This window comes from Pinus tabuliformis, chromosome X, assembly GCF_031772625.1.
Source record: "Pinus tabuliformis cultivar Carrire ecotype Pingquan chromosome X, CPIR1, whole genome shotgun sequence".
Classification (NCBI taxonomy): Eukaryota; Viridiplantae; Streptophyta; class Pinopsida; order Pinales; family Pinaceae; genus Pinus; species Pinus tabuliformis.
In genome coordinates this window covers 1,210,408,320-1,210,417,860 of record NC_142308.1, presented here as the reverse complement: position 1 = coordinate 1,210,417,860, position 9,541 = coordinate 1,210,408,320, and the positions used below count along the sequence as shown (strand labels likewise).

The following is a 9,541-nucleotide window of genomic DNA, read 5'->3' as shown; positions in this document are numbered from 1 at the left end:
TGAATCAAGTGGATGAACATATATGATCACTCAAGCACTCATACAAACCAACCCACCATGACCACAACTACAGATCATTGAACCTTTGGTCCAGTGAGAAGCAGGAGCCATATCAGTCAATTCTATTAATTACAATGTGGGGAGGTATTTAGATAATAAAGTGAACATAGCTTTGAAAATTGTTAAACAAGACCTTCTAAAAGGCAATAGGGTGATGATGGGTCATTGAGAAAGGATGAAGATTTTTGGAGGGATAGGGTTAAGAGATGGTTCTTGCTTCTCTTGGTGGCTCAGTTGTTCATATTGTAGATCATCTAGATTTGGAGGCAGTGTAGCATTTTCCATGATGATCTACTAAGCTGCTTGATATATGTAGCCTTTCCTTTCCCCCTTTTCTGTCTTATTCCTACACTTATCATGATGCATCCATATATTGTTCCCATTGTATGAATCATCTATCATACTTTCCCAGACCATGACAATAATGGTAAAGTCATCTAATACAATTTCTCTCTATTTTATTTTATATAATGACTAGGCACCTCATGGCCCATCTAAGTTTCTAATGTAGTTTCCTTTGATTAGGCATTAAACAGTCTATGCCAAATAACAAAGGATGTTTCAAGGGAAAAAGATCCAGGCAGCAAGCATCTATCTGCAAGGCGAATATTGAGCAAGAGAATGAACAAGAGATATTTCAATCAAGAAGTTTAACATTTTCTTCATAATTGGCATTGTTGCCTATTGTTGTTGAGGGGTTGTTATTAATCAATGTAGAAGTTTTAGTGAGGCCATAAATGGCTTCTCAGATGATGAATCAAATTTGATGGGTACTAATGGCATGCAGGAATACTATTAGCATAAGCATGTCTCCATGTAAGCTATTGTGTTCTAAGATTTCATCTGCTTAAGGGCTTCCACCTCTTGGTTTTGGAATTCTGTGTGTAAAAGAAACTATTCTATTATAGGTTGACTACTCATGTTGTCAAAATATATACTTTCCATCTTCAATATAATTTGAGGGAACTTAAGGTTCAACTATTTCTGTTGAGATATTTTTGTCATGTCTATGGTGCTTATATAGTGCATCTTGAATTTTCTGAACTAAGATTTTTTCATTTCCAAATAATTAAGTCAATTTCTAACGTATTGAGTGGATATACTATATCCCCAACATTACTTATCCCGTTCTTGAGGGAAAATTGTTTAGAATGGATAGATTTGTCGAACTATATCTATTATGTGGCCATCTTAAAGAAAAGTCCTTTTAGACTTCCTAGATCACAAGTTAGTTGCTTTGGAGATGGCCATTCCATGCCCACCTTAGGGCATACTATTCAACATGAAGGGTGAAATTTATTGTGCTCAATAATTTAATTTTTGTTTGGAGAACATTCATGGACTGTCAAATAATTCCATAAACTGGAATTTTGCTTGAATGTTTTATATAATTAGCTATATATTTTAATCTTGGAGTGATTGTACCAATAGTTCTTTGAGACTGTCAAGTTGGAGGGGCATGATCTTACACAAGAGGAAGTTTTCCTCTCAAGAGATATGGTTTTGTTGCAGTTATTATGTCCAATTTCATGCTAAATCATTTTAAAAAGGTTACATATTTCTAGAAATAAGATTTAATTTATTTATTTATTTTCATGAATTGACAGGCATGCAGTGGAATTGGTGAAAAGATAGATAGAGCTCCTGCACAACTTGATTTTGCTCTAGTTGATTCACCATTTTCCGATGATGCTCCTATTCTCCCATATGGTTTCCAAGTGGTTGCACTAGACTCAAAAATATTGAGTATGGTCTCTAATAGAGGTGTCAAATAAAGTTTTTCTATTTATTTTGAAAAGAAATAGAAGATGGTAAACATATTGTAGTCATGGATTGTATGAATTTGTAGCAAGTGATCTTTGTGATCAGGTATGATTGATTGGGATGTTTAAGAAAGTTAAATGTACATGATGTAGGATGGTTATATTTCAAGCAACGTGTTAGATATTGCTTCTTCCTTTGCGGTTGGATTAGTTACAACTCCAACTTTTATCAATCAGTGAGGCAACTCATGAAGTACGAAATATGTGTTGGCTATTTCTTACCATTTTAGTATGAGAAAAATATGCAAGATAAGTTCGCCATTATGGACCATCAATATTTGCACAGTGTCAGCACATATGTGCAACAAGTTGTTATACGCCACTTCCTGGCACCCTAGGATCACTCACACTTTCTCATTTGATTTTCCAAAGCTACAGGTAAAAGGGAACATCTAAATTTGTTGTTTTTGAACTATTAAATCCCTTATTTAGATAATAAATACAACTATTTGATAATAACTGATATGAACAACTGAGCCACCACTCCCATGATAATGATAGTCATTTGATAGTCCTCACTTTCCAATGATAATAGTTTAGCAATCTTTTATGAGGATATTGCCAGATAAAAGGCATTGGTTACTTTGATGAAACTGATACGCCTCAACAACATATCTTAGCCAAAGGTAACAGTATTTTATGAGGATGGGGCCACGTAAAAGGCTCGAGATTTGAACTTACTTCCCATGATAATAGTCTAATAATATTTTATATGGGGATGAGGCCAGGTAAACCTCCTGAATGACTCTAATAAAATCAAGAGGTCTCAGTGACATGTCTTTGCCAAACGTAGCCTCATAGTAAAGTAGAGATATTGTACGAAGTTATGCACCTGCCCCAACCACACCAAAAACGTTAGAAAAGGTCAACTAAAATTGAAATAAAAGCAAATTGAAATTAAATGAAAGCCACAAAAAATATTCCATGGAGGTTTTATAGTTTCAAAAACATATTCCAAAATTACATCTCTAGAAACAAATTACGCATACATTGAAAAAATTAAAAAACCCCAGTTTTGGGGTTTCGTAGACGATTAGGGTTTCAAAAACTTCAAAGTTTAATTTTTTTTAATATAATGTAGAGCCCTAAAAATATTCAATACCCTGGAACATGGGAATATGCAACAAGAAACCAAGATTCTTGGGTTTCAATTATATCAAAACAACAATGAGTTATCCTTGTCTCAAATGCTTCCGAACCACAAAAGAAAAGTAAAATCCCAGCAACCTCCATAGGCATTTAGAATAATAAAGACATTCCTTAAGGGCACTTTGTTCCATCAACCATCTGATGAATAAAAAACACATACCTTTCTCCTGATATTTTAGCGATGTCATTCAGACTTGACCCAGGAGATAAATTAAGTAAGTATTATGGAAGCTAGTGAATACTGTCTGAAGCCCATTACATATATATACTAATCTTGAGAAGCTATATATGGTGGATAGAACCCATAATGCTGGACCAATCTATGTGTGAAGAATTTTTATTGAATTTAATGAGATTGCGTCACCTCCTAATTGAATTCGACATTGCATGTGTGAGAGGTCAAGGCTAGCCTGATTGTATAAGAGAAATCAATCATCCCCTCTAATATTTCCAATGAATTAATTTCTAAATTACTTAAGAATTTATTTTTTTTATATTATCATTCCCTCCAATATTTACAATGAATTACTTTTCAAATTTATTTTAAAAATTATTTTTTATATGACCTTAAGAGATAATACCTAATATGCCTTTTGATACTTTCGAGGTGGCTTTGCTCTTTTGGTAAAATAGATTTTTTTAACTAATATATTCATGTTTGAAAGGTAATTTATTTCCACCAATATGTTTATGTCTTTAAAGTCTTGAATTAGTTTGGATTCATTTTAATCTTGAATATAAAGTGAATATGAAGGAATTAAGGTTTTTTTTAACATTTAGAAAATGTATCGTTAAGAGGTATCAATATGTAAAGTGAATTTTCACTTGTACATTGTTATCAAGTTAAAAAGAAAAAAGATTGAAAACTTTATACTGGAAAATATGAAATGCATATTCTATCAAGTTTAATAAAATATTGAAAGCTTGGGACTTTTTGCTTGGATCTCATACTGAAGATCTATTTTGGAAGTTCTAATACAAAAAAAAGTGAATTCATGACTAGTTATTTTAATTCTACATTCCTATCAATTGAATCCATCTACCTAAATTTTAACATTGCAGACAAATTTAGAGACCCCCTTAAAGGGGTCTCTAAATTTTAACATTGTAGATGGATTCAAAGACCCCTTTGTCACTAAATTTTAACACTGTCAATGGATTCATAGACCATTTTGTCTCTAAAATTTAACACCATAGATGGACTCAAAGGGGGTCTCTAAATCCATCTACAATGTTAAAACTTAATGAAATGTAACACTTCAATATCAAAATTACAATTTTCTATTCTTGGAGTGACATAATCAAAAATGACTATCATAAATGACTATTTCATATATGTTTTGTACTTGTTAGTTGGTCATATTTTTATTCTTGGGCTACAATAGTCATTTATGTTAATCATTTTTAATTTTGTCACTTATTATCTAGTCATATATTTAAGATCTCGACTAAATTAGTCGTTTAAGTTAGTTGTTTGTAGTTGGGTCACTTAAAATTGCTCAAATTTAGTAGTAATTCACTTGAAATAATTATGATGACTAACTTTTTTAGTCGCATAGTCACTCATCTCTCATTTTGTACTAGTGAGTGAACACCATGAAACAAACTCCAAAAGGAAGGAACCACTAGTTATTTTTTAAATTTATGATAGAAATATTTGGGCTTGATTTTCTTCATGGCCTCTAGGATTAGGCCAACAAGTTCTCCATATGTTTCCAGATTTCCTATCAATACAATAGATTAGTCCATTAAAGTCTTTGGATTATCATTCACATCAACAAAGTGAAATAGATGTTACTACATACACACTAGAATAAACAAGAGGTGCACAATGATTCTAGAAGGCATACTTAATTTGTAAGACAAATAATCTAGCCAAATCCATATATTTGCATCTACAAACCAACAATGTTTGTCATATTTAGAAATTATATAAAGATTTGTGTGCTTCATTTTATCTCATCTGCATGGGAGTCATTTTAGAAGTTGATTACTTTGCATGAATGCATGAGCCTCAAACATTTGTTTCCATGTCATGGATGAATTTCCCTAATCACTTGAGGATCATATTCAACCCTTTGTCTCCATTCCAGACTCCTTTCTAAATTAAAAGAAACCATTTCCAAGGATGAGGAAATACAGGTAGTTGAGTGCTACTAACCTTGATTTCATCAATATTTTTGTCCTTTATGTTAGCAATAGAGTGCAGAGATGTGAAATTTTCCAAAGAAGTCGCAAAAACATCTCGATGTGTTTCCATACACATTATAGAAGTAACATGAATTTCATTACAGAAACCCTCAAGGCTCTTGTAGATAACCACCTCATCATCACTTTTGTTAAGAGGAACATTGAATTCTTCTAGCATTGGAGCCCAAAAAACCTCTAACATGAATCTAAATATTACCACATCTATAGCAGTATAATAGATATACATGCAAATCCCAGAACAAGAGTTTTGTTACATTTTATTCAAAATATTCAATCTAGAATAGGTTATTGCATCGCGACATTGTTAAAATCACTTACTTAGACTTGATAGATTTTACCTTAAACTGTTGTTGCATATGATAAATAAGATCATCACTAGTCTCCAGATATTTTTCTTCCCACCTTTTAAAAATTAGAATATTTAGTATACTATCTAGACCTAAAATTCTATTTACTTTTGTGGGAAGTTTATTTTGTGGTTCTTCTTGATTCCATTTTTAACAGTACAATCATAAAAGGATCCCATGTAGTCTTCTGGTAAATATTTTCCATCATCTATACCTTGGTTCGTATGAAATATGCATTTGACCTCTACAATAACATTGCAAGTTAAAAAAGAGGTAGTTGGATAAAGGATGATCCCAAAAAAAAATTGAAATGTGATGGTCCATGAGAATTGCATAGGATGAAAAGGCATATGAATTGCCAATGAATTGCACAGGATGAAAAAGGCATATCTTATTCTTCACCATTGGATTATGTGCATCAGTGTTGAGCATGATCATAGAGTATGCAAGAACATAATCTGTGTCTACCCTAGTGAAAACCTCTAGGTCGCACTTACAATAGCACTCTGCAATTTTTCTATGATGGGATCTATTTTCTGTGCTTATCTAGGTAATCTAGAACCTTGTCAGAAGGCCCTTATTGCCTCATCAAATTCATCCCTTCAAATTTAAAGGATTCAATATATGCATGCATCACCCTTGGAGAAAAATAAATTTTCTCCCCTAAATAGTTACCAATCAAGGTCTTGTCCAAACTAGCTGCATTTCTTAGAAAAGTAGTTATCTCCTCAGGGGAGTCTCTAACCTTCTTTGCATTGACAAGGAATTCAATTCCCTTGCACGGCTTTAGGTTGAAAAGGGATATACCTTATTATATCTAGTTCAATTATTAGTTTCCATAAATTTTTAGGGGAAATTCTATAAGCCATTTATAACATATCTAGAATACTTGAAAACATGAGAGGGAGAGAAAAAACAGTAGCATCTTGACCTAAAGTTTTAGTTTATAAGCACAGCATTTTTCTAATGTATTATCCCTTGATGTTTCACTACCTGCTTCAGGATGGTGTTCTCCGCCATCCACAGACTCATCCCCACCCTCATTTGCCAAAGATGCACCATTTACATAATCTACACTAACATCTTCATCTTCAACATTTTTCAAAAATTGCATATTTGGAATCCTTAGTTGCTAATTCATACAATTTCCCATTGATCTCAATAAAAGGTGTCAAGTTTCATGGTGGAATCCTGAGGTGGCAATAATGTGGTGGCAGAACCTGGAGGGACAACTTGAGTAGTTTTTAAAAGCCCATTAACCATCCGGTAAAAACCTGGTTTAATTAAAAACTCACAATGCAAATAGTAGATTGCTTGCAACAAATCTAGAATTTAGTAATGTTCTAAACCTACAATAGAATTCCTTGAAAAACATAAAAAACAGTCACCGAAAGCACATGTAAATTATTTTGAGTTGGAGAAAAACACCAAAACGATATTTCTACTGCTCCTAGATGCATAGTTCAACCATTTAGCTAGCTAGGCTACCAACCCTTCACGATAGTAATAAGTATGTTATTTGAAGTCATTATACCATAAACGGGCAATCTGTAATTCACTAATATCTTCTAATAAGCAGAAATATTCCTCAGTTCAATAAACACCTTGAGTGACATTTTTTCCTCAACTGGATTACCCAGAACCAATGAAATTCACTGGCGTAGTAGAATTCCAACAACGATATATTTCATCTACATGTAGGCCATGTCCTTACTCAGGAAGATCTAAGGTCCTCCATTGAATGCAAAAAACTTATAAGAGTCCTTAGGAGGTTCAAACCGGCCATTTTGTATCCACCTCTCAGGCTTGAACTCTAAGTAGTTAGGTCCCCATATGGATTCCAACCTTCCCACTGAATAGATTGAATATGTCATAGTAGTTCCCCTAAGGAAAAACGTACTATCAAGTAAGGTTTCATCCTTATGCATGTATTTAGAGGGATATGGAACAAAAGGATAAAGCCTCAGAGTCTCAGTTAGTGCAGCCTTTAGGTAAACCAATTCATCAACCTCTTCAAACACCAAGGGTTCTTCAATCCATTTTGAAGTGTCCTTGCCCCTACTTTTGGTTAAAACCTCAGAAATTTCCCCAATGACTTTGTCTTCAACTTGGGGATTATGAATTATCAACCAGAAAAACCAACTCATGGCCATAGATGAAGTATCCCTACCAGCAAGAATGAAATTCAGAGCTACATTGAGTGGGAACGTATCTAAGTAGGCCTTTCCATCCCCATAATTGTTCCTCATAAACCTTGATAGCAAATCATCATGTGGTTGTTGTAGTTGAGAAATTTTAGCTTGATCTCCTCCTTTGGATCCTTGGGACTGAATAAACAATTCCACTCTCCTCAGTTTAATAATCTCATACAAGTATTTTTCAACCTTGGCAACGCTTTGACGAAGCTCAATCTCCATGCCCCAACCGAGCATTTTATTAAGCCTCCATATCACTTGAGGAAATATAAAACGCTGCAGAGTATCCACAATTGAATTGTCAAATGAAGTAGAAAAGGGATTAAGAGGAAGAAATGGGGACAATGTCTCTATATCCTTGCCAAATGCGAGACCACAAATATTATCAAATGTAAGCGTGAGAAAAAGGTATTACAAATCAACAACTCTATGTACTTATTTGGCTTCTGCCAAGACAGGCCATAGTTTTCCCTTAATTGACCATGTAACCCATCAAGCCATAGCATTTCTCATATTCATTCTGGTGAACTCCAACACTGTAGTATTCCTCTGCACCAACCATGTTTCACCATAAATGTTGAAGATACCACCCCCCAGTGAGTCATGAAATGTTTCCTACCACTGTGGCCACTTGGGATAGTTGTTAAAATGTGTGTGAAGAATATGCTCAAAATTTTGGTATGCATGTTATCATTACATGCCCTTGTTTGCTTGAAAGGACAGGGATATCATAGATACATGCATGATATGCTACTCATGCCTTGTGGAGATTGTATGCAATCTAGTCATGCATTATTTCCTTGTTTTGTAATAGTCCTGATAGGCTTCCCACCACTAACCACACCATGGGACCTCTAAAAAGATTTGTGATGGTAAAAAACCAAGCAATATATTTTTATATTTCCCCAAGTATTAATATCCCTATGGAATCCTCCATTGTTGTAAGAATTTTATGTTGATATGACCTCTCATTAGTCTGTAAAACCCTTCAAGGTTGATCTATTTTCGTTTTTACCTTATAATGATTACATACAGGTGTCCTGTTGGTGACAACAAAGGTTAATATCCATGAAATTCCAACAAAGAGTTGGAAAATATTAATCAATTATCCCATCTCTATACATGAAAGGAAGACTATGACTTCAAAGATACAAGGCTACACCACCATTTTTGGAACTCTACAACTCGTTAAGACCATGACTCCATATGCACACATACAAAATATTAATCCTACTTTAACCATGTCTATGTATATAAATACATGGTGAACACATGAAATAGTACCCTGGTTAAAATCAAGGCAGAGAAGCATAAAACCCTGAATTTTTGGTACACATAATTGTCAACAACACATGGTCGAGTAACAATCCTAATCTATCCAATAGGACCTCAAACCACTTATACATATGCAGTCACACAATTACTTGGAAATCTTATTATCTCTAATAGAATTAAGATGGGGATTGTTATTACATAAGATTGGTTGGTTATCAAGACTAATTTATCATAATGAAGAAAAACACTACATAAAAAAAAGAAAAATAGCGAAAACAACAAATAAACACAAATACATTTGTGAGTATCCATCCTACTCAACTGACCTAAGCTTTGTTCGGGAATTGTCTTAGTCTCTCTTGTTGAAAATTGAAGCAATAAATTCTCAATTTGATTTTTCCTCAAGATTAAATTGAGAAAATTCGAATTTCCATATCAGCAGATAACTTGGATAATGTCAACTTGTCTGACATGTCTTGTG

General features: G+C 33.7%; 2 pseudogenes; one reads left to right on the top strand and one right to left on the bottom strand.

Moving 5' to 3' along the window:
• The first annotated feature begins 436 nt into the window (after nt 1–436).
• On the top strand, nt 437–2,265 carry LOC149144321 (homeobox-leucine zipper protein HOX32-like; annotated as a pseudogene).
• A 4,893-nt stretch (nt 2,266–7,158) lies between these two features.
• Nucleotides 7,159–8,674, bottom strand: LOC149144320 (cytochrome P450 86A7 pseudogene; annotated as a pseudogene).
• Between the last annotated feature and the right edge of the window lie 867 nt (nt 8,675–9,541).